Genomic DNA, 26441 nt, shown 5'->3' with positions numbered 1-26441 from the left:
TTTGATAATTATTTTCTTAATAATAAATTTTAAGTTTTTTGTTTCAATTAAATTTTTTTAACTAAAGTTATTTTTATTTGAGTTTTTTATGGCGTATATGTATTAAAATCATGTTCAAAATCAAAAATTGCATTTTTTTGAATTTCTTCATCTTCACAATTAACGTGCTGCTGTTGACATTTCTAAATGTCTCTATATACTCACATATTCATAGATGTTGTTTGTAGCCACATATTTCTCCAGCAGACTTTCTGTTCGTATTAGCATGCTTCTGCTCGCTTCCAGCTTCCAGTTCCGCCCATGTGCATTATCGCAGCGCCAACTGCCGCTCGACGCGTCTCCGTGCCAAATGAAGTGCATTAAATGGTTTTCTCCCCGGCGCCGCGCCGCGTCAACGCAACAGCAAAGGCAAAGCACTGGCGATGACGAAGGCAAATGTGTCCAGACGGCAACGTTATCCAACTTCTAATGGAGTCTGGCGAACGTTGTTTGGCCGAGCCAACAGTTAATGGTGGCATAAACCTGCAAACATATGCAAGTGTATTAGTTAAAACATAATGCAGCACAGCAAAAGTGGGGAGGGAGCAACACAGCAGCATTCGAGCGAGTACCAGGTCATATGAAGCGAAACGGAATGAACCACACCGGCAGCCAAGCGGCCAAACAGCCAGGCAAGTAGGTGAGCCAAATGCGCCACAAACACCGACACACACACAGTCAAACTAGCAAATTTCAAAAAGGATATGCATATCTGCCATTTTACGGTAAACGAGCTACAAAATTTATTATCTTCGAACTGTTGCTAGCGCGCAGCCAAGATGGCGTACAGGCAACGCGCTGGACAGCTGCTGAAATGCAATGCGCCATAGAGCTGTCCACAAAGTGTGGCGTGTGGACTGTGCTTGTTGCAAAGTCTCTGCTGCGCGGCCGTCACTTTGTGCTACGGGCGGAAGTGTAGGTGCGAGCTGCATGTCACATGCTTGAGTGCTGCAAAAAGCAGCAGAAAAACAGGCAAGAATGCTGAGACATAGCATATGTGGCCACCTGGCTTGGACGCATGGCAATGTGCAAGCAGCTTGGCAAATGCAAACGAAAAATCTCTCCGCTGGCAAAGTTCTACTACGGATGAATTTATGGTCTCAGCTGGCAGGTTTTATTAGAAAACATTGAATGTCTGTCTGGTTATTGCCACTATTTTTGGCAGACTCTTTTGTGCGCAACTGAAAATTGCCATCAGTGTATTTGAGCTTGTGCATAAATTGCTAATTTTTATTCACGAAAATACGCTCAAACAGACATTTGATGATAGGTACACTCACTTGCAGTGCCTTTGAATAATTGAAGGAGCTAAACTTATTTTAACCACCAACTAAAGTTTCTGAAAAGTGTTCCACAAGTTCAATAGCTTTTAAAACTGAAATTAGCTTATGGAAAAGCGGATTTATTAGCGGAAAATTTTATAAAAATTGTTAAATAATATTAAGAAAAACAACCAATGAAGTCAATAGATTTTAAGGGCCTTTATAGCACACTGTTAAAAAAAATGCATATGTAGCTCTCAAAATTTCCAAAAAAGTGTTCCAAAAGTTCAAGAGCACTTGTATCTGGAATTATCTTATAAAATGCATTTATTTGTTGGAAAAATTATTAAATGGTGTGTTAAGAAACATAAACAATGAAGTCGGTAGATCGTAACGGTGTTTATAGCGTTCTATTTACAAAAGCAAAAAGTGTTAAAAATCTCAAAAATCCCAAATTCTGTGCCACAAGTTCAACAACGCTTTGTTTAAATACTAATGAGAGCAAATAGGAACTATGAAGAGCAAACAGACCAACAATATTTCGAGATACTAAACTGATGCAAGAATTAACTGAATATCCCACAAGTATGTAAAAAGTGTTCCACAAGTTCAATAGCATTTAAAAGAAGATTTGCTTTATGAAAGTGCGCATATTTTGTTAAAAATTATCACATAGTATATTATAAAAACCTTCTTGCAAGATTCTTTACAAAAAAAAAAATATTGTGCACTACATCCTGAGCCAAAAGTTTAGTGAATTGTGTCAACATTTTAAATATTTCCGCCAAACGCATTGGCATACTATGCCTGACAGCTTAATAGAAATGCAGCATTCAGGCGAAGCTAAGCCGGATCTCACTGAAAGGAAAGCGAAAATCAACTTTCTACAAATTTACAAAATTTACATATTTGCAGACAAATTTTCCAAGAATTTTTATGGCACGAATTTCAATAAATTTGTCAGCGTTTTCGAGGGCAATGAAGCGCGGAAGCGATTTTGTGACACTCTTCTGACGCATTTTTATCTCTATTTTTTCATGAGCAGCAAATTCTGTGGTATTTTATTTTTGTAAGCGTTGCAACAACGCACACTCACTTTCGGTTTCCGGCTGATATGCTGGCACACTTCTGATAATGCGATTAGTTTTCCGGTCAATATTGTTTGTCTGGCAGCTTTACAGTGATATTTTACAGGCTTACCGGATGCTCGAGCTCGAGCTAAGAAAAGAATATGAGAAATTAGTCACGGAGAAGTTTGTGGTAAGTGTGTGCAACAAGGTGCACCAAAGTTCAGTTGAGGATAATTAAATGAAAACTAAAGAAAGAAAGCGAGAGCAGAGATAAAAAAATATCTAAGGATGCGACTAACTTTTGAGGAAAAATATAATGCTTGAATAGGAAGTTGTTTTAACGAATGTAAAAGTCTAAGCTGATGTGATATTCCGGTCGATTCGAAGCAGTTCAACGACTCAAATTCGAATCAATTCGTGGAGTAGAGACGACTGTCGTGCTAAATGCTGCGGAAATTTAGTTATGGGCTTAGTTGAATTCTTTCTATCAGTTATAGAAAGTCTATATAGAATGCTCTGACTTTCGCAGTGAGCTTTTCAAACTTTCTCAAGAGATTTATAAGATTTTATGTAAGATCGCAGCTTTTGAGAAAAGATTTTCACAGTTTTTCACGAGAGTTATAAGATTTATTGTAAGTTCCCAGTTTTTGAAGGTTTCGACGCTCATATGAATGTTTCAAATATAAGGAGAAGCTTTCTGAAGGGATTGAAACTTTATTGATGTAATTAAGAGCATTTGAAGCATTTGCGAGGCACATACATATTTTTGAAATTATATTTCAGTGCATGCTAGGGCTTTCCCTAACCTTACTAAGCCACTTTTGATAAAAAGCAAGCAGAAAACTTTCATATACCAAACTGTGAAGGTAAATTTTCTCCAATGCTATGCAAAAAATATCACCAAAAACTACCTTCACATGAGCAACGGCACAACAAATTGCATTTGCAGCGCACACAAGTGCCTCTGCACCGTTAAATTCCCGCCTGGCTATTAGTCAATTCGGTTGATCACAGCAAATTTTGTGGTGAGTTAACAAATTTTGATGGAAATTTACGCATTTACACGGCGACCAACGCCGCCGAAAGACTAATTTCGACACAGTAGCCACTGTGGCATGCTACACACATACGCACGGTTATGCACGCGACGCGATGACACTCACCGCAACGTGTACACGCGTGCAACATTTTAGCTGGATAACTGGCGAGCAATTTTAGTAGGAAAATATTTGAAAGCCACCGAGAGAGCGGCATTTTAATTAATGTCCTCAACAAGACCACAATAAATGCCGTAGTTGCAACAGCCACAACAACGGCAACTAAACGGATTGTGCGTGACTGCATAAAACGCCCAAAAATGTGGGAGATATTTTTCAAAAATTATATAAAAGAAAAAATAACAAATAATTCACCATTGTGCACTTGAAGGCTCTGTTCCTCTAGCTCACATATTATCGCCGAGCTCATAGGACGTCAATGTCGATATGACTTTTCCTTTGACATTACAAACGTGTGAGCCCGTCCGGACCGAGAACACAAAACTTCGCCAAATGCCTCCAAACTTTGCGAGGTCGCACTAGTTCTACATCATAACCGTAGACAGGTCCCTATGCACTAGGTTCTTCAATTGGTGGACCCTTTCTGGGTCTCGAATCGATATGACCAACTTAAAAAACAACAATGTTCATTCAATATTGCTCCGAAACAACGAAATTACTCCTATACCAACGACTATGGATCTCTGGGCATAGAGGCATCCGTGGAAAAGAGCCAGCCGATCTCCTGGAGAAAGAGTCCGATAGGACCGGCACCGTTCTTTGCTGTGAGGCCCCACACTTTACGAGATGATCTACAGAAAGAAGAAAAGGCCAGTAGAAAACGACAACTGGTAAAAAGTGTCTCGGCTTCGACAGGCCAGAATGTTTCTGGAAGAGTTCGATAAAAAACAGTTTAAGAAACTAACCGTTCGTGCGAGAAACAACTTAAGACAGCTTGTGGAGTTTTATACAGATACTTCAGGCTGCGGTATCATCTGCGCGGATTAGGGTACTGTTCCACGGACCAGTGTTGCTTCTACGATCAAAGAACAAAAACACCAGAGCTCAAAATGAAATAGTCAGATTTTCGAGTATTTAGTCCAATTAGAGACTACATTAAAAACATTAGCACAGGAGCTTTACTAAGCCTCTTTAATTTGACTGGGTTAAAGGAAGTGTTGTAGTAACAGGATGAAGCTTAATAGTCTATAGGTCGCAATGCTTTCCTCAAATTTCAGACTATCTAACTACACCAACGACGAGTCCTGTGATTTAGGACTCATTTGTAACCACAGAGTTTCTTCATAGCCCTCAGTAAATGAGCTTTGAGCTCCGAACTGGACCCTTAAATTCGACCTGATACGATGAAGGGCTAAAGTACTGCTTGTGAATTCACTAGAAATTACTAAAGGATCGACTTTTTGCTTTATCCTGGTAGAAATCTCAAACCATTGATTGACTAACTAATCTGACGAAGTCAAACTTGTTAATTCGACTTTCACGACGTTCACCCTGTATGTAGCGACATGCGCGCCTACCATTGTGGTTCAAATCCTGACAGATCCAAATACTGATCAGGCAGCAATGAGAAACCCTCGGACGCAGATCTAACATCCCTTGGAAGCAAATTAAAATCTACGGGCCACACTACATATGAGAGGAGGCTACCAAAGGCGTAAGCGCTCTATTTATATTTTTACCGTTTATCGTTTTAAACTTTAACTCATTATCGCGATTAAAAAGACGCCTCCGAAGCATTTTCTCACCAATTTATACTCGCGCTTTGCCTTTCAAACGCAAAATTGCATTTCCGACAGCTAATTTCCTACTTTCGCGCACTCAAATGGGATTTCACACTCTCGCAGCTGCCGGCTGTGTAGTTCTTCGTACTATTTATCTCATTAAGCGATTATAATCGTTAGCGACTAACACTAGCACTCTGCTTGAGCCAAGGCAATGCGGCAGGCAGAGCAAAGAAATGCTAAAACAAGCGGCTTTATGTTAACTGCATTAAAAAGTTCATTATCGCAAAAAAAAGGTGTGCAGAAGCGCGCAGAGGGCGCTAACGTGTGTCAACCTTGCCACCGCGACTGCAAACACGACCTTGTGGGCGACGCGTGAAGTGCGAGCTTTCAAATGCTTTAATGAGCTCGTAATGTCTATGCTGGGCCATATGTGGTTACGCTATGTGTGTGTGTGCGTGTCGCCTAGGGCTGTTCATTAGCGGCAGCTCTGAAGTGGATTAGCAGTTGTTGAGGCTGCTTTATGGCGTTGGAGAACGGCAATGAGCTTTGAGGAGACTAAAATAGTGCAGTGCTTAAAACTGTAGTACCGAGTGGTTGTTTAAGCGTATTTTGGATGGATACTATTCAGGCTTTCCGCTTCAAATAGACGAAATTGAATGCTTCTCAAAAATATGAGAGCTTAACTCTGACGACATAAAACCACATGACAACTCTGAAGACTGAAGACAGGAAGAAGGAAGAGGAAAGTGTAAGCTGATCTTAAAAACGAGCTTTTGAAATAATTTATAAAGATTACGGCTCAATAGAGTAAAGCTGCCGAAGAAAGACGCTTGGGTTAATGTTTTTTTGAAGACTTCTTTATATAACCTTGTCAAAGTTAGAGCAGAGACAGCATTTTAAGCAACTCAGGAAAAACTAGCCATTTAATTACTGAAAATGTCTAATCCTAGCTGCCTAAAGATCTCATATAGACATCACCGCGTTTGAATAGAGCAAAGCATAATCGACAAATCCTTAACGACTCATTCAAAAACCTAATATAGAAAGAAAGTTATGAATAGACTTTAAAGCAAAGACAATTCTTCTTGTGAAGACTGGTAGACAAGTGTTCAGTCACAGTCTTCAGCACAGCGTCAAACTAAAATTAAAAATTTTAACACTAAGAATTTCTGGCTCTTGTCATCAAAGAAACAGTCATCGCACTCGCGACTAGACACCCACGTCATTCTTGACAGTCGTAACTTCGAAGTAGTACATAGTTTCGTCTATCTTGGAACCAGTATCAACACCACCGCCAATGTCAACCTATCCAACGCAGAATACATCTTGTCCACAGGTGCTACTTCGGACTAAGTAGGCAATTGAGAAGTAAAGTCCTCTCTCGACGAACAAAAACTCAACTATATAAATCATTTATTATTCCCGTCCTGCTATATGGTGCAGAGGCATGAATCATCCAACATCTGATGAGTCGACGTTATGAATTTTCGAGAGGAGGGTTCTGCGGAATATTTATGGTCCTTTGCGCGTTGGCCACGACGAATATCGCATTCGATGGAACGATAGTTTAGCAAATTGAAAGACAGCGGCTACGTTGGCTAGGTCAAGTCATCCGAATGGACGAAAACACTCCAGCTCTGAAAGTATTTGACGCGATACCCGCCTGGGCAAGACCTCCACTCAGTTGGCGGGGCCAGGTGGCTTCTATCGACATCTATTCTTATAAATACATATGTTCTAATGAACCCTGGCTGGGCCCCAGAAATCCACAGCTACCGCAATTTGGGTATAGGACTTATAAACATTAAGGCAATAGGGGACAAGGTAGGACTGTTCTGACACTGAAGGCAACAGAAGGTAAGGACTCTCAGAAACTGATCAACGGCGCTAAAAATGCGTTGGTCAAAGCTTTAGGTTACAATATAAGGAGGTCCAAACAATTAGTCTCTAAGACTATTAAGAAAAACATGGATTAGAGATCGTAGCGACATAGTTTCGGTAAAAGAAGTTTCAATGCATACCTCTTTGGCACTAATGCAAGTCTTAGTGTACAGGCAAGAGTGCCGTATGTACGAATGGCTGATGGCTTTCTTATTTCGAAAGTATATTTGAAGGGTCCGAATAAACTTCAACATTTTCTATAGCTCATCAAAGCTATAGTAAAAAAAAACTTTTTTTGGCCACTGCGACGAGTTGCAGCCTCTGAAAATGAGCAAATCCATCAAGCAATTTAAAACGGCAACAATTCCGACCCAAAATCCGTGAGCTATTCAAAATCGTATGACTCTTGTTCTGGAAGATCTATGCAACAGAGGAAGAAGAAGCACGAAAATATCAATAGTTACGAGTCTTAATTCCATTACCACAAATAGACAGGTATGCAATTGAGAACCGCAGAGATAGGTCAACGAAGTCAGTTTTGACAATCAAGCAACTAAATAAATTACAACAAAACTGTAAATTGAAAAGCAACAGAGCCGTATATTATGCTACCACTGTCAGGATATTTGAACTGTCAACAAACAAGCAGTTGAGCCACCAGCAAGCAAGCGCGGAGCGTGGATCTGTGTGAGCGAGAGTGATTTTTCTGATGATTTCTATGAAAGTTTGAACATTTGACTAGCACAAATTTCGCACAAAAGTGGCCGTATATTTTCGCAACAAGTCCAAACAGCTGACATCTCACGGCTGAGCTGCTGCACTAAGTGAAATGTGTGGCCGCTCGCCGATGAGAGTTAGTTAGGCGGCGCGCAACGATTCAAATGCGCCGGCAGTCCGAACGAACAATGATTTTTGCTTCCATTTGGCAGTTAGCGAACTGGTTAGCTAACAATTAATGTCAATAAGTCCGCGACAGCGCTAAGCCGCGCCGCAGTTGTTGTGTGGCAGATGGATCAGAGGCGTGTTATTTGTGTCAATAAAAGTTTCTTTTTTCGCCCTGAAAACGTCACTTGGATGTATCTTGCTTTGCAGCTGGTGTACAGTTGTACAACTGACACGCCTACATACATAAATACACACAGTCACACATATACCACATATGTGAAGTGCCACTAGGATTAGCAAGCGCGCACTTTTGCGGCTGTGCTGCATTTTTTCGACAGTGCTTTTGATTGCATTTGGTTTATGCGGAAGCTTGGCCGGCACACACACATACTACTAATCACACATACACATGAAAACACGGAACATTTCTATCTCGCTGCATTTTCAATGATTTTCGTACGCGCTGACATATTTTTTTAATTTTCTCTATTTTCCCACTTCTCGTTTTCACTTTTCGCCACTTTTGCTGGCGCAGTAGCGCAGTGACGCTTGGTAATTACAGAGTTGTTGTTTGACCAGTAGCCGCGGCACGTTCTCCTGCTTTGACGCCATAATATTTGGCTTTTTTATTTTCACTTTTTTGCGGTGACTGTTAGAGTGTTAATTATTATTGCTGCTTTAATGCTTACGGTGAGTTTGCTTATTGTTGTTGCGTGTATAACACATTGCACACGTTCGGCTTAAAGACTAATTGCATGCTTTTGCAGAATCGTGATTGCATGCGAGGAAAATAAATGTAATTTATATAATAAGTCTGTTTCGGAAGCCGATTTTGGTCCGCCGCAGCCGTACGCAGAGACTTGAGATCTTCTCTTTGAAGACGTAGACTTTGATATCCCCAAACTCTGGTTCTCCATTTGGCATTGGAAAGGAATCATCCACTATGATCTCATCCAGCCTGGTCGAACGATTGATTCTACATTTTACTATCAACAACTGATGAGCTTGAAGCAAGCAATCGAAAAAAGGCCAGAACTGATCAACAGAAAGGGTTTCGTCTTCCATCAGGACAACGCTAGACCACACACATCTTTGATGACTCCCAAAAACTGGGAGAGCTTGGCTGGGAAGTTTTGATGCACCCACCATATAGCCCTGACTTTCCACCGTCAGACTACCATTTGTATCGGTCAATGCAGAACACCTTTAATGCAGTAAAGTTGGCTTCAAGAGAAGCCTGTGAAAATTACTTGTTGCAGTTTTTCGCCCAGAAACCCGAAAAGTTTTACACTGATGGAATAAATGGCAAAGAATGGTCGACCAAATTAAACATATAGTTCATTATAATTAGAAAAAATATAAGTTGAAGAAATAAGTTGATTAGAAATACGAAATTGTACTACCTAATATGTGTAGCCCTATATCTAACTCGATTATTTTTAGGTAATACAAACAATCGTTAGGTGAACAAAACAATTTGTGTCAAGAGTGTAAAAATTATAGTGGAAAAAATTAAAAAGAAGAGTTCCGCGGAGAAAAAAAATTTTTCTTTTTTTCTGACCTACCCTAATGGGCATATATGCATATATGTCTTTTTTTTGAAAACTTACAAAATAACTGTTATGCATTATGTCGCGAAATGACAAAATCAGCAAATACTTGGGCTCACACTGCAAACGTCAAATAAACAGTAACGCCGACGCAAAGGCACATGAGCGCACACATACATACATACATATAACTAGAGTGTTAGAGCACATGTTTGGCAAGCGATGCTTGAAGAGATAGCTAGCATACACATATATATATATCCATAAAAATTGCTCACACTCATATATACACGCACACACTGTAATATGCACGTGCTGCGAGTCATTCGAATGGAGATGTATGCAGTGATAAGAATTTTTAAATGCATACAATTTGCTATGAATGCCGCAGACATGTATGAACACAAGTTGAATATGCAGTTATGCCCGCGCACACGCACACACACGTGCGCGCTTGGAGGAGCGTTTACTTGCCAGTGCATTCGCGAATTGCTCTCAAAGCGCGCATCGTTTTCGCCTGTCTGCTGCCAGCCATCTGCTGATTGCATCGCAACTGACGCTCTAGAAATTTGTTGTAGTTATTCTTGATGCCGCTGTAGCGCGGATATTATTGCTATTGTTATTGTTGTTGCTACCATGCACGCGACTGAGCATACCGTGTGTGTGTGTGTGTAGTGAGTGCACCCGCCAGTCACTGCGCTTCACATTCCGCTTAAGCGCCCACTCACGCGTCCGCTCCATGAGAGATTCCCGCATATCCGCTGCCTGGCGCAATTTGCGTAAAAATAATCTCGAGAGTAGAAAATGAAAAAGTCAGCGAAATTACTTCCACTGTCAGATCATTTTAAAGATATTACATTGCAGTTATTTTTTATTATATCTTTTGTTGCGGTTAGTTTGGAATTTTTGTGAGAAAAATGTGTGTTTTTTTGCGGTGGATAAGGTTGCGCTTTCACTATAATATTCTTATATACATATATGTATGTATATTAGAGCGGGTCAATTTACAAGCAGCCAAAAAACTAAAAAAATCGAGTAGGCAGGAAATGTTCCACGGATTATTCTAAGCAACTTTGCCGAAGAGACTATGAACCTAAGTGGAGTTTCGAGCCAGCGATTTTCAAGGCGAGTGTTTTAGGGATTATAAAGAACTTAAAACTCGCGGTTCGAAATCGGTTTTAGACCCAAAATCTCATCTTCAAAGTGTTTTAGAATGATCCGTATAAGATTTACGACATAGGTGATTTTATAGTAAAAATATCGACCCGCTCTAATGTATGCAGAAGCCTGTCCGCTGTTATGAGTTTCGCTAAAGTAACATTAGTTTTGAAAAAATTTCAAAAAATTTATAAAAAAAAACAGAAATAATTAAACAAAAACATAAAAAAATTATTTATAAAAAAAAATAAACAAATATTAAAAAAGAATAAAAAATTAAATAAAAACTAAACGAGAATTCACGAAAATCTTATAAAAAAGTCAAACAAATATTAAAATGCAAAAATTTGTCGCAAAAGCGATTTTGTAGTAAAAATATCGACCCGCTCTAATGTATACATGAGCTTGCCAGAGAGTTTTGCAGCGAGTTTCGCTAAAATATCATTACTTTTATGCATTTTGAGAGTAGAAGACAACCCTTAAGCCACTAATTGACTCTTTCTTCGAAAAAATTTTAATTATTAAATTTTAAATAATTTTTTTCAATATTCTGACTTCAATAAAAATGCTTGCAAATACAAACAAAATTCAATTTGAACGCCTGTTTATTTAATTTACGCACATGTGAGCTAAATTAAAGCGAATTTTCACCAAAAAATTGTTTGCCGTTTTTATTTAAAAAATCTGGCATTTAGCGCCCCATTTCCGCCAGTAGTTTAATCAACTAAAAATCTACAATTTTCGAGTGGCTTAACGTTTTTTTTTCGCGCCCACATACATACACATGTATTTTCCAGGCACTCCCCAGTGTATTGAATAACAATTAAGTGCACGCATTGCATACTTTGAGGCGCGATAGCTTGTCTGGATTTTGTTTTTATTTTCTTGCATGTTTTCATTTCATGTTTTTTCGTTATGTTTTTTCTTGTCATTTTTTCGTTGCCCCATCATTTTCATTCATTTGCTCGTTTCATTTGTACATTGCTCGGCTGGCAGGCGATCACAACTGCCTCGTGGGACATGTCAGCCGCTTGTATTAATTTTAATTGAAAATACCAACAGGCGATCACTGCACGGGCGGTTCAATAGGCGCAAACAATTCGAGCCCAGTTGCCTCACCAATCATCTGGCAACAACAACTACTGCAACAGCTGTACATTTCTCACCGAAATTCGCAAAAATGTTGCAAACTTCCTTTTTGGTGTTTTTCATTTTTCTCTTTCACTGCTGCGCTTGTTTGCTTGCCGTCTTACACACACATTTTATTCATTGATACCGTAAGCGCCACATGCACATGTGTGCGTGTGAGCATGTGTACTGCCCATTTCAGTTTCGATCTCTTATGCAGCAATATTTTTTTTATTCTTTCTTGTTTTGCCCTGCTTCTGCAGGATTTTGTGCTCGCTGCGTTGGGTCACTACAAAATTTATGGCTTACACGAGCGCAAATATTGAGGAAATTGTATTTAAAAGGTACAAAAGTCCAAAATTATTAAAAAAAAATATTAAAAAGCATAAAAAAATTATTGAAAATATAACAAAAAAATATTGATAATTATTTTGTATAAATTATTAAAAACTATACTTAAAACAAAATTATTAGAAATTATATTTAAAAAAATTTTTTTTAGGAATTTATATGAATAAAAACATTCCCGTTGGAAAAATCAAATAACATTCGTGGCCACCAATTTTTTTACACCAATTGAACTTGTAGTGTGGCCAACTGCCTTTTCCGGCTGCGTCGCATGCCTGGGAAATTGGCAACCGCGCAGACGAAATAAATCAATTAAAGCAATTTATTTGTTTCCTCTGGCAAAAATACGAGCACACGAGCACCATATGCCATATACAAGCATATATGTATGTATATGCATCTAGCCTAAAATATTTTGAAATTTTATATTTTTTTTGCATTTTTCGAGGTTTTTATAACGGTATCTTATTTATTTACTCTCGCAGTGTTTTGCGGAGTGACTGAAAAATTCATGTGAGAACTTAAACCGAATTCAATTCAATTCAATTTTGTGATACCAATCGAAAACAACGACAGAAAGTAGGCTAACAGTAAATGCGGTTGCCAAAGGATTTAATATTTATAAGTGCTTCGTGAAGAAGCAAGTTTTCATTGTTTCAATACGAGAAATTATATAATATTTATCTGTAATATTCTAATTTACGAAAAATTACGTTTAAAACTATTTTTGAAATTAAGGCTTTCTTCAAGCATTTAAATATTTCTAGATATAAAAATACAACTAAAACAATATAAAAAATATAAAAAAATTAAATTCAAAATAAAAAAAAAATAAAATAAAATTCAAAACAAAAAAAAGCTAAAAAGATAAAATAAAATTCAAAATAAAAAAAAAAAAATATATATATAATTCAAAATAAATTTTAACTCAAAAAATTATTTCTAATTTACGAAAAATTACGTTTAAAACTATTTTTGAAATTAAGGCTTTCTTCAAGCATTTAAATATTTCTAGATATAAAAATACAACTAAAACAATGTAATAAAAAAAAATCTGAATAAAAAATTAAAAATAAATTTAAAAAAAAATTACTTTTAACATTAAAAATAAATTGTATTTAAATAAAATTACTTTTAATTTACGAAAATCTACATTTAAAATTGTTTTTGTTGAATTAAAAATATTTTAAAAATACAAAAAAAAAAATAAAAAAAAATATATAAAACTTAAATAAAAAAAAACTCAAAATAAATTTTATATATAAAACACTTTTGATTTACGAAAAATTACGTTCAAACTTATTTTTGAAGAAAATTAAGGCTTGAAAAAGTAAAAAAACAAAATTTATTTGAAAAATCTTAGATATAAACATACAAAAATAAGTAAAAAAAAAATATATTAAAAAATTAAATTCAAAAGAAAATTCATTAAAATTGAAGTCTACTAAGAATTTATATCGCTTTCTTGTTATAAATTTTTTATTTCAGCAATCTTGTCTAAGCTGCAACTCAATTTCCCGCCGAACTTAGTCAATTTCACTTGCCAAGACCAAATTATTTCAGGCAAACTGAAATCCCATTAAACAACACTTAGCACACACCTTCAGCAACAACAACACACACATACATATGCACGAACATATATGCATGTAATATACACTATATTGGCACTTTATCATTCATATTTAATATTGCTTTCAAGCATTTTCAAAAATATCAATCATAGCGCCACCAGTGAGGCACTTAACCCAATAGACCGCCATGCAGACAATTTAGTCACTTAGACCGTCAGTTAGGTGAGTCAGTGTGCTGGTGAGTAATGCAGTGGTAAACTCATTTCCTTCTTAATACAATTTCCGCGTCGCAATAACAAGCACATACACATACACAACCACGCCGCCGGCCAAGGCGACAGGCATAGCGTAAAGCATAAGGAGTCTTCTGCTCAGGCGCTCACTCTTGCTCTCTCTCTCTTTGATACATGCACACACTCCCTTGCTTTACTAAACACCTGCGTTCCTTCCAGTCAACTAATAGACTCCGTCTGTCTGGTTTTAACTGGCGCCAGCATCAGTACCGTTAGTAATTTCCGCACTATCAAATGCAGCGCTCATTCTCTGTTTGTGTGTGGATGGATGTGCCACATGCGACTCATAGTGGCGGCACTGATGAAGCGTAAGTGTGAGCGCAGATTAAAAGCGCGTTAGTGCAGCAGTTGGTGGCAAGTTCGAAAAGCTTTGTTGGCAACCGAGCACACATGCACTAACATTCATAAAAAACAAGAAGAAACGTTAAGTTCAGCTGCACGGAAGCATAATACCGTTCACAGGTGCGTTTTTTATGCACAATATAGTAGAAAAAGAGCTTAATCTTGGTTAACATCGCCCATTATGTATGGAAGTCATATGCTATAGTTAATTAGTAAGAATTTGTCCCAAATAAAAAAGTTTTCTATATAGGGACTTTATTTTGATCGACCAGTTTGTATGGCAGCTATAGCCTGCAGACGTCCGATTTTAACGATTTGTTCAGAGAATATGGTGTTGCCTTGGAAAATAATATGTGCCAAATTTCAAACAAAAAAGTTTTCCATATAAAGACTCAATTTGATCGACCAGTTTGTATGGCAGCTATTTGCTGTAGTTGTCCGATATCGGCCTTTCCAACTAATAAACAGCTTTTGGGCCAGAAAACCACGAGTGCAAAAATTCAGAGCGATATCTCAAAAACTGAAGGACTACTTCGAGTGTAAACAGACGGGGTATTCAGGGTATTTTCATCCGCTTAATTGTATGTGTGTGTGAGGACGCATGCAAATGGTTTTCCCGCTCATATGTGCGACAGATTTTTAATTCAATTCTCAATGACACTCAGCACACAAATAGAGATTAGTATAACACACACACATATATATGCATGTATATATGAGCGAGCAACGCCTGCTGAGCTCCTCTTAGAATATTTCAATTTTATAGCAGCAAAGGATCAGCGTCACAGACTCGTTCACACAATTGCACGCATAAGCTGACACACCCACACACTTACAATAGAACAGCAACCGCTTCGGCGTTCCACCACCATAACAGCAGCGCCTGTCTATCAGCTTACGAGTAACACTCGGTTAGCCACCATGTTTAAATGTATGCGTCCACGTGTGAGTGTGTGTTAGTGCTTTTCTATGTTTGTGTGTGCGAGCGAGCGATTGCCTGTCGATGTTGCCTGTCTGTGCTGCTGTTGCATGTTAATTATTGTGGCTTTAGTTGTCTGTTGGCGCGTCTGCTGCGGTCAGAGTGATTGCAGCTCTGCTATTGCACTGCACGCACACATGCACACAGAGAAGGCTTTACAGTTAATAGATGCATATGGACGCTGAAGTAAATCTATTTTAAATTGGTCGGTCGTAAGCGCGCATGTGTGTGATTTAGTGTTAATTAACTCGCTGTAAGATTTACACACACATTTATGTATGTAACTACTACTATGTTCTATGTATATCCCAAGCTTCAAGCTTTAGGAAACGGCGAAAAGAACAATTTAAAAAACAAAAAAAAGCATATGTTGAAAAAAATGTATTAATTGTTGACTAATTTTGTTAGAATCTGATTAACAAGAAAAACTACTTCTTACAGCGGGTTCCACCGTCAAGCCCATGGATCTGAGAAACGCTCGCTAAGATAGATAAGAAATCATTTACATCATTCATTCGAGAGAACGTTTCTCCGCAAGTTCTTTAAAGCATACCGCGTGAGCAATGAGAAAGAAGAAAGTCGACACTCCAGCGAAAAGCTACTTCAATTCGAGGCCCATGGGTGTATGACGGAAACGCACTTGATATGTAAAGCTGGTGTGACATTAAAAAGGATAGAGCCAACTGACGAAGTTTTATGTTCACAGCCACGGTTGTAGTGCCAAAGAAACAGAACAATTTTCGAACCGAACCTCTATTACAAGTATAATAAAGTAAAACATATGTCCCCGTCCAACCATTATCCTTTAGCTGAAGTGATTTTTTGATAAGATTAATAAATTTGACTGAAGATAAGATTTTTTATATAAATTTACCCCAAAATTTTCCGCCTTCACTGAAGAGTAATAGATGTATCGGCCTCCAGCTGTCAAAAAAAGGGGCAAAAATGTATTGGGAATTGTTACGACAGCTTCAAGACCGGCCTTATAGGAATGAATAACCGAAAAATAAGGAAGAACATTAAGAGAAAGGAAAATCAGTCAATCAAAATCCTGCTCGCAATGGGATCTGAAGATCTATATTCACTGCCGGACTGATCCATATTGATATAGGTGTGAAAACTAAAGACACCTTTTGAACACGCCAGACTTCAAAAATCTATCACAAATCTAAAGTTTTGAGCTCTTTAATGACAAACTGATACTATTAATGTCCGAGTACTACTTACGAGACTCTGATTTTACCGAGGATAAACTTCAGAGCTTTTTATCTGCTCTAACAGTCACTCCTGATGTCTGAATGTCACAGCTGAGTAGTCTGAGAAAGTTTCTTTAAATACGGAGAAGATGTCTGAACATGATGATATAACCTCAAATTGTTTTTAAAAATATTCTCGAAATCCTTGAGAAAGTGTACCGGCATTTTCATCATTTCTTGGACTTTCAGTCATTATTCAATATTGAAAAATTGAAAAATCTTTGAACTGAAATGTATGCTACGTTCAAAAAGTCCAAACAATAGCAACTGCAACCGTTTATATACTGCGCTGTCAATCGCATGCCGAAGTCTATTTTAGATGCAACTTTTCGAGTGACAAAATATCATTTTTAAGTTTGCCTGAAGTTTGGCTCAACAAGTTTTCGCAAAAAAAAGTTAAAGGAGAATGGTAAATGTACACTTTTGCATTCTTCTTTCGTATTTACTTCACAATGGACAGAAGTAACGGCTGTACCTCTGGCTGCAAGATTTCGCTAAGACACTCAGCAAAAAGAAATTGAGCAGGTGTAAATTTGTGCGAACATTTTCCTAATCAATTTAACTTGTTAACAGAAATTGAATTTCCCTGTAAAAAGAAAACAAGAAAAAGGCAAGAAATAAAACTATCAAAAGTCAGAAACTTAAAATTCGTCGGAGAAACTTAAAAACAACAAAGTAGAAAAAGAGGATTGAGTATGAAAATGACAATGGCAGAGAGAAATATTTACATAAAAAGTAAGAAAGTTAATGGAAAGGAGAGTAAATAGCGAAAAGAGTGCAATAATAAAGCGGATAACAAAACGAACACACTTTAGACGTTCATTTCAGAGCTTCTCAGAGTTGGAAACAAAACAATTAAAACAACTGCAAATTAAAAAAGCAAGAAAATTTACAGCTAGAAGCAAAATTGCACTGTCAGTATTGGCATTCTTCAATTTGAAGTACTTCAGATGCAGCTCAAGTAGTTCTTACTTGGAAATATAAGAAATGAAAGGAGAGGAGCTCTTCTTGGAAATTTCAGTAAACACTGACCGCTGTAATTTTCAACCTTAGAATTTTCCGTGGCGGAATAAAATAATAAAAAAAACGTGATGAAGAAAGAGGAAACTGAGACTTGTTGAAATCGGTTTTGAACTTCCAAGATCGATTCAGAACCTGCCGCCAAGTCAATGCAGCAACCAGCTATGAAATGACACAACGAGATGGAACAACTTCGAATTACCTAATTATCGTTCCAAAAATACCAAAAAATATATAGCAAACGCCCAAAGTATGCCTGTTCAATTATATCTCCCCAGCATCAGTTCTGGTTTTTGAATCCAACCTGGATATCGGTGACTGTGGAGTACAGCTAAAACTTCGACATTTCTCGACTTCGAGTTGAACTTCAAAAACTGTGTCGTATTAGATGATATCTTTACTAAGAGAACTCCCGAGCTCCGATAAAACAAGCCTTGGCATTTCTCGACTTCGGTCAGAACTTCAAAAAATTTAATCAAAGAACCCTCGAGCTCCGATAAGACTACACCTTAGCATTTCTCGACTTCGAACAAAACTTTAAAATTATCTTTACTCAGATAACTATTCAAAAATTGGGTCCTATTAGAGAGTACATATCTTCATTCAGATAACCCCCGAGCTGCGATATCAAGTGCGATTGCTAAGCTGCTAATGTCTCCAGTAATTAGTATATTTGAGCCAGACCCCTGGTTTCGATCTCATTCGCCTCTCTAAGACTCTCAGCAGTTTAAGGGGCGCTTAAACAGCTAATACAACGGATACCGGTTCAAGTCGCTCTCTAAATGTTATTATTTCTCAAAATTGTGCTCACTTATTTTCGGAATGGGAGAAGAGAAGAAATTAGGGACATAAATAGAAATTAAAGTTAGTAGTACCAAACTCAATACGGTCTATGAAAACTTCAATTCCAGCTCTATCTGTTATTAAGTTAGTGCACCTACAAAGCTGGTTTAAAGTTTATTTTTCTGCGAGACAACTCAGGACAATCGATCTAACATATCAACTCACCGAAAATTGCACTTCAAATGTTTCCTTCAACCGACACGACCTTTAAAACATGCAATCACTTTCACTTTTCAATGCCCCGGCACATGGGAGAGTGCCAATGCCACCCACAAAATAGCAGTGAAGCTGTATTTTAAAGGAACGCAGCCTAAGCATGGCGTGAGTAGAGGCCAAGCGTCGCCAGTAGCAAAATAGACATGCCATGCATGACCTTCTCGTGCCACGAACATGTTACGGCATAACAAAAATCTAATTAAATTCAACACGAACAACGAGACTTAACCTCCAAGTAGCGGCGTGCGACCTGAGAAGAGCGAAGAGGCGTAGAAAAACAGAGAAGCGGCAAATGTAGCAAAGAAAGCGCGCGCGCAGACAACGGTTCGCGGGTCCTTTGTCGAACTGTCACTCAGCTTTGACAGATCGCACAAATATATTTCCGATGTAAACGGGTATTTATAGCGCTTTCCTTGGAGCGCAGCGGTGACCCAGAGACCTACACACAGTTGCACAGATTTATTTTGTGTAATTGATGTACAGTTACAGCGAGTTTTGTTGTAAACGCTACATGCATAAATTATGAGCACACTTTTAGGCGATTGACATCGCAAGCTACAATTGCAACAGAAATTCAACGGAAATATAAGAAATACACACACACATACAAACAAATATATATTCTGATAATTACTGAAATAAAAACTTTGATTATTGCTATAATATGCCGTAACCGTTCGTCTGCCGCACAAATTTCCCATCTTTAGCGTGCATTTGGCTTACAATGTCGCCAGACCGTTACGTAACGGTAAAAGTGCTTTTTTATGTTGCGCATTTTTTGTTGTAAAATTTTTTATTTGACAATTTTCTCTTACTTTTCGACTCTTTCTACCACGCTCTCCACTTTTATGGCACATGTGCATGTGTGCGCGAACGGGGGCGTGGCGGCTTGGTTCTACTCGATGAAATCGCAAGAAAACGAAAAATTACGTTTAAACTTGCGATTATTGCATGTCAATTGCACTTGGCTGCAGAAAAATTTATTGCAATTGACCTAATTTCATGTGAAATTCATCCATCTCGTGCCATTTACCGTTAAGTGAGAAAGAAATTGCTTCTCAATGCATGTGTGTGTGTGCAAGTAATCGTTGCATAATTGACACGTTTAATTGACATAAATACAGCGAGTGGGTTAGTGTGTTTTTAATGCGAATCGCTTCAAACACACACACACCTACATTTATCGCACACCCACATGCCCACACTCAAGCATATAAATATGCTAATTCGCATTAGTTCATTTGAATTGCACAAAAAATGTTCTAAATTATTAACCATTTGTACAAATTGACATTAGTGGTGCAATAATGGGCTGCAATTAGGCGTTGCCATATCAGTTTAATGTACGCATTTGCAGCCGCACATAAAATAACGCTTTTTCCGAAGAAGCTTAGTAAGTGTTTGACACTAATTAGAAAATGTGGAAAATAATAGAGATTTTTTATAAAACAAATTAAATAGAAGAATTAGAGATTCACAGCAAAATATATACAAGTAATATATTGGGTGGTCGAAAAAGTCTTTTCGCATTTCTAAACAAACTTCAATTTATTTTTTATATTTATAATGAACCAAATATGTACCATTTTGGTCGACCACTTTTTTGCTAGAGACATTCTTCCATCATTGTAAAACTTTCTCCGTTTCATCTCCTTTCCAATCCCACCAAACTCTCAGCATAACATTTCGAGGCGTCAATCCTGGCTTTGCGACCATTTGTTCAGCTTCACCACGCTTGGACCATGATAATTTCGCACATTATTGTCATATTGGATCCACTTTTTGTCTCCTAGTACTATTCGCTTCAAAAATGGTTCGATTTCATTTCGTTTCAGCAAAGAATAGCAGATGTTAATTCGGTCCATAAAATTTTCACTGACAATTCATGTGGTATCCAAACATCGAGCTACTTTTTGTAGCCAGCCTTCCAGCTTCGCCCGCCGGCTTGCCTGCCTATATAAAAAACGCTGGTAGCTGCGCCAGCCAGTCATTTCGTTCGAGCTGTGTGATGTGATCTGAAATTCCGTCGCGCTTCTTCTGCTGGCTCGCCCGCCTATATAAGAAACGCTGGTAGCTGCGCTAGCCAGTCATTTCCATAACACCTCTACAGAACGACAAAGTATGTTGAACCTATCACAAGTTTGTGTGAAAAGTTCGCCGGAGGTAAGTTTACCGAGATGTTTCGGCCTAAGTATCTAAATGTGAGGATAAAGTATTGGGATGTTTCCACAACACACAGCACAACATAAGCTTTTAAGCAAATGTAGCCTTCTCGAGCGCTCTCCACCAGACAACTACCCCATAGCACATTATTGGCTTGACTATGGTTTCGAAGACCGAAAGCCCTACATTTGGTGAGAGTCCACACTTTTCACTATAGCTTCCCTATAGCTCCGCTACAACAAGCAATGATACCGTCCTTACGCTCTCCTCAAAATTATAAAATAGAAAATTTTTAAAATTAAAAAGCTTTAAAACTTATTTTTTTCATCCTCAGAATTTTTCTATTCAACAATTACCTCGCTTAAAAATAGCTCAAACACAAAATGCACGCAATATATATGTATGAATGTATTTTGAGGTATATTTATGCAACTAGCAGGCATCCACTTGCATTGCATCCATAAAGAACACATTGTGAGGAGCCACGAAAATGTTGCTGCAGCTTAAAATCGGCAGCGCTGCTTGTAAAGGATAGCAGGTGAGGTGAATAAATATTCGACAGTATCTAGATTGCTCTATGAGTGTCTATATGTATGTTTGTATATGTGTGTATGTATTTAACGAGTTGCCATGTCGTTGCATTTCAGTTGTACTTTTTGCATATTTTGTTGCTTTAATTTTGTTTTCATGAAGAAAGCGCTGTGGAAGCTATTCCTCAATATGTTAACACCTACAGCCCCGCTTACCGCCCCTTTGTAACTGACAGCAGCAATTGCAGTAGAAGCACCGGAAGGCACTGCTGGCTCGTAAATGTTGAAGTGTTTATGGCGACATTAATTTTGGCAACACTCCATTGAATGGTAAAACGTTGCATACAACTAGGCGTGTTTGCTTTCGATTACAGATATAGTGTGCAAATTCTCGGAAAGGCGCGGTGGTAAAAGGTATGCGCACAGGTATTAACTGAACATAACTGTGTTGTTAATTATTTGAGATTTTAAACCGCCATTTTTAAAGTGTTATAACTGCAACAAGATACCTTTAATGGGACGATTTCAAACAATTCGTAAGCCTCCCAAGGTAGATAACAGTATTCTCCGTTATAGTGTTGTTTCAAGTGCAAAACAAAATTCTTTGCCAAAATAATACCGAATAACCATCGAAAGTACCTTATAGGAACCAATTAAATAGAACCGCCTAAAATAGGATCAGAATCATGCTTCGTGCTTTATGCTAGTCGAGAAGCTCGCTACGACGGTTTGGGATGAACTCACACCCTTTCAATCAAGCTTTGATTGTGACAGACTCGATCTCTTAGGAAGAGACTAGATAGCTCCAACGGGTTCGCATGAATTCATAACCTTTTAAGCGAATCTTAATTAAGGCGGCTTCGCTCACACCCTTTTAGTCGAACCTTAAATTAGACAAATCGGACCTCTTTTTGGATAACACTAGATAGCTTCGCTGTTTTCAGTAACTTCTTATACCGGAAACAACCCCTATGCTATAGATTGGTTAGGTTAAGGGAGAAATAATGTAGGATGTTGAGAGATGAAAGACAGAAGCGGCAGCTTAGAGATCATACAGGAAGAAAATGAAGAACTAGAGCAGCCAGTTGTGATGATAGTTGCGGACTAAGATCTCAGACAAGTCTTGTTCTATAATATAGACTTCTCGAGTTCTAATACTTTAAATTGATTACCAGCAAGAGGCTTTCGCGAGCTCGGAATCTCTAACGACAGATGAACTGTTAATAAAATAACTTCGGATCATATTGATAGAGAATGCTTTCATTCAGTGGCCAGATCGTTCGAGAGAACACAGCTTTATAGAAAAATGCTGGAGCGCGCATTTAATATTGATTTTCTCTGCTATTGAAATGGAATATGATAATTTCAATGTAAAAAGACCTTCACATAAATAATTTCTAACTGATATTGATCTAAATTAGGCAATTAATGCATGTATAGTTGTCTCACAATGCTCTTGCCTCAAAAAGCTTATTAATAGCAGTGATTGCGTCGAGGTAGAGAAGCTCAATTTATGACTACGTTTGCGATAATAATTGACAATTATTGAACTGAAGAAGAGCATAATGAATAGTCAACACGACGCTGACGTTGTACTTGAACACACTCGACAAACCGCAACAGCACAGTGACGAAAGTGTAGTTGCAAGGTTGTACTTGGCTTAATTAGACACTTCAAAAACTTCGAATTTATTGAAACTCAAATTAATAGCGACACGAAATTTACGTTTATAGGTCAAATAAATATGCAGAGAGAATATGGCAAGCGAAGTGGCATTGACAAAAACAACACTAGCAAAATGATATTGGCTATAATGGCAGCAACACTGGTACTACATGTAGTAAAATAATTAAATTATTACCTCTTGTCATGCGCTGACAACTCCCCAATGAACCATTCAACAAGATGACCAATAAATGAATGGAGGACACTCCGACAGTCGAACAAAGCGAACGTTAGTAACAATAATAATAAGTTTCATTGATTTTGGGCCGATCTGCTGTTGCTGCTTGGGGCCCCATTTCCTTGAGTGAACCGAAAAAATATTTAACAAACCCAAAGTCACAGAGTTAAGCGATTCTCAACAGCAACCCTTCATGCCAGAAATACTTTCGGAAGTTGAAATATTATGCACCGAACGCTAACTCCTTGGCTGGGTGTTGAACCCATGAACCGCCAGGTGTTAATCATGCACTCAATTCACACGGCAACGGCAGCTTTAGCAACAATAAGTTCACTGAGCAAGTAATTCTACAATGAAATTCACAGTTGTAAGCGTTGTGCCGCTACCGTTAAGCAGTTGTATGCCCAGGCATACGGTTAAGCCTGCTTCGCGTGTGGATAAATGTTGAACAAATGATTGAATAATGTTCAATTAAAATTGCGCTGAGACCTGGTCACAGTATTGGCGTTAAATAATTTAATTGAACGCTTTTCGCGCATTCATAAGGGACATCTACTGATAATTATGAGAAATGTTACGCGAGAGCTCATTGGATGGGAGATTGTAGAAGATGTTGTATGATGTTGTAATACACAAGCAAAATGTTATGCGATCACCAATGCGACAATACTTGGTCGAATTCCCTTATTCATATATTCATACCGCATAGACAGGGTTAAAAATTGGGAACATTTCTTGTGGTTTCGTTGAAATATGGCGACAGAAACTGGTTCCTAGGTAGGAGCTTGTCTAATAATAAAAATTAAACTCTTATCTCACGATTTAAGTATGTCCAGCCAGTTCAACAGAAGCAAACTATAGGGAGCTTCGACGATCAAATGTACATAGAATTTATAAGCGTGAATTCAAATGGAAATAGATTGTAACTAGTGCCTGGAAGAGCAACGGTTTAGACGGTTTATTTTTATACTGAAAGCCGAGCTATAATCAACGCTATACAATCTATATACTATATACTAGATTGTAACTGATCTGCATGAAAGGATTTCACACCAAAACCTCTACACCACATCTATAGGGAATAGAAAATATTGAATACCATGAGCAATCAACCTTACGTGATCTATAGTTTTCAATAGTAATAGACTGGTTCTTACAAAATTCTGTTAGAACTGGACTATTTATTGAGCAAGAGCTAGCGACATTCCAGAGCAACAGTTTCTCTACGCTAAGATTGCGAGTTTTTTCAAATGTCAAAAGAATGTTGGCTGGGAAATAATTTTCCTCGAATGGATAGGTGATCGCCGGAGCTGAGACCTATTTTGAAGCAAAGAACAAATGGTACTACAAAAATGGTATCGAAAAGCTGGAGGGTTGCTACAATCAGTATATTACCCTATGAATAAAAAAAAACACTACTTTTGCCAAAAAATATGTGTTTTACTATGGTAGGCCGGAGACTTTTCAATTGAGCTGATATTCATTATTTGTTATTCAGAGTAAAAGTTTCCCTAGAGTAGAATTCGGAGTTTTTGGATCTATATGTGCGACACATTAAATCTAGCGTTCCGAGGAGTTGGAGCTTCAATCGAGCAAGAACTAACAAACTGTGGCGCAGGTCATGAACTATATTATTTCACTTTATCGAGAAAACACTACTCAAATCAGTGGCTGATTGTAAAAATATACCGCTTTCCCAAACGTATTCCCAGTATTCAACAACACTGTTGGATATCTTTAGTCATCCCAACAATAACAAGAAAAAAGTTCATTAATTTTAGAGGCCAACATATAAAATGTGAATGAAAAAAAAAAGTTCGTAACTTCGGATTCGAATAAGAAAGCATATGATCTGTTGACTGTCAGCTATATACGAGCTCACAAGAACTTGCTGGACCCGCGCACAGCTTAATTAGATATATTCACCACGGTCATATCGCTACAACATCAGAGTTGATTGACCGAGGCTTGCTTGATTTCGCGAGCTTAACTGCTTGAGGCTGACAGTGCAACCGCAGCAACGCGTTATTATCAAAATATTTACGTTCTTCCTGTACACGCTCATAAAAAATTGGCAGAGCAGATGTACGCATGCATTTCTTATTAAACAAGTTTCAAGCGCAAGAAAGCGCAGTTTAACCGCAACTACCTGAGAGTAGTATCGAAAAAATACACGCGTGCGGCGAAAAATCTCGCGCAAATACAATGTTTATAACCAAATTTAATATTGTAATAGTAATAGTACTCACCTGTTCCATAGCAGCCGGTTCGCGCATACTCGGGCTCTTCGCCACCTATTCCAAATCCCATATGCTGCTCCATTGCACCGTCGCGGAACAGTTGGCGCGCGTCGGACACGATGTCACCGTGATTGGTATTATCGAAAATGTTTATCCGAATGCCGCGTACAAATATATACACCTGCAGCTGCCGGATGGCGGTATTATAGATGACAAAGCGCTAAACAGTCTGATTAATACTCGGCACTCGTTTGTAAAGAGCTTATTTGTCACAACCGCAGAATATCTGCGTATGGCAAATGAGACGTTGTGGCAGCCGAAAATGCGTGAGTTTTTAAATGAAAATCGTGCGAACGCATTTGATCTATTGCTCTTCGCTTATGTCATGAACGACTTCCAGATGGGCTTGGCGGCGCATTTTCAATGTCCCATTGTGGTTTTGTGGGTAGTGCGACCGGCATTGCAAATCAACGGTTTTGTTGGTAATCCGCTGGAAATGGCGTATGTACCGAATATATCCAGTCATCTTCAGCAGCCGATGGATTTTCTACAAAGAGTGAAAAACTGCATTACAACATGGCTGGAGTCTGCGTTAATGGCGTATTTGGACTACCGCACGCAACAATTATATGAGTAAGTACAAAAAATGGGAGTTAAAGCCTAATAAAGAGACAAGAAATGTAAGAGTAGATAGTATAATATAGGCAGATCTTCAATATTATATTGGATAGTCGAAAAAATCTTTTCGTATTTTGTCAAAAGAGCCAATATTATAATGTTCGTTCTGCTCTGTAATTGACCTTGCGATATGTTGCTTCTGTATGGCTTCCGCTAGCCTACTTAAACCAGATTGGCCTCATTGTAAGTACGCATTACCTTAACACAACATTCCTTCTTTCCTTATAAGAGTCTTGACTATGAGACAGTTCAGATTTATAGTTGCTCATTACACACCTATAAAGCCGCTCAGACATAAGC

General features: G+C 38.1%; 1 long non-coding RNA gene across 1 annotated transcript; it reads right to left on the bottom strand.

Moving 5' to 3' along the window:
- LOC125778326 (uncharacterized) lies at positions 1 to 26441 on the bottom strand. The gene is made up of 3 exons (XR_007422629.1): positions 26340 to 26441; positions 25473 to 26010; positions 1 to 522 (listed from the first exon to the last, which is right to left on the bottom strand). It is a non-coding gene; the product is annotated as an uncharacterized LOC125778326 (long non-coding RNA).

The sequence above is a fragment of the Bactrocera dorsalis genome, chromosome 4 (assembly GCF_023373825.1).
Source record: "Bactrocera dorsalis isolate Fly_Bdor chromosome 4, ASM2337382v1, whole genome shotgun sequence".
NCBI lineage: Eukaryota > Metazoa > Arthropoda > Insecta > Diptera > Tephritidae > Bactrocera > Bactrocera dorsalis.
This window is presented reverse-complemented; position numbering and strand designations above follow the sequence as displayed.